Genomic DNA, 869 nt, shown 5'->3' with positions numbered 1-869 from the left:
TCTTTCTCCACTCATCAGGCATCTTCTTTGACTTTAAAATCTCATTAAAAAGCTTGGTTAACCAGTTGATGCCTTTTTCTCCAAGACCCTTCCAAACCTCAATCGGGATATTATCAGGTCCTACTGCCCTGCCATTTTTCATCTGCTTTAGAGCCTCTTTTACCTCGAAGTCTCGAATCCTTCGATAGTAGTCAAAGTTTTGATCTTCTTCCCTTATGGATAATCGACCGAGGTTCGGAAGAATCTGATATCCTTCATTAAATAACTCATGGAAGTAGCTCTTCCACTTTTCAGCATTAATCTTCTCCTCTTGAGCCAGCACCTCTCCATCCTTATCCTTTATGCACTTAACCTGATCCAAATCTCTCGTTCTTCTTTTCCGGCTCTTTGCGATTCTATATATACCTTTTTCTCCTTCTTTCGTGCCCAAAGACTGGTAGAGACCCTTATATGCTCTTGTTCTTGCTTCACTTACAGCCACTTTTGTCTCTTTCTTAGCCGCCTTATATTTTTTCTAGTTATCTGCATTGCGGCATAAAGACCACTCTTCAAAGCATTCCATTTTTATCTTTATCTTTTCTTGTATACTCGCATTCCACCACCAGGACTCCTTGTCTCTTGGTCCTATTCCTTTAGATTCACCAAAACTTTCTTTTACTGTTCTTCTAATAACTTCTGCCATCTCCCTCCACATCTCTTCCGCGCTTCCATTCCCATCCCACTTTGCATCTTCTCCTACCCGTCTTAGGAAGCTTCCTTGTTCCTCACCTTTCATCCGCCACCACCTCATCCTTGGGTTCTTCGTATGATGTCTTTTCCTCAACTTTTGCTCAACGCGAAAATCCATGACGAGCACCCTATGTTAGGAA

Source organism: Arachis duranensis, chromosome 8 (genome assembly GCF_000817695.3).
Source record: "Arachis duranensis cultivar V14167 chromosome 8, aradu.V14167.gnm2.J7QH, whole genome shotgun sequence".
Taxonomy (NCBI): Eukaryota; Viridiplantae; Streptophyta; class Magnoliopsida; order Fabales; family Fabaceae; genus Arachis; species Arachis duranensis.
This window is presented reverse-complemented; position numbering follows the sequence as displayed.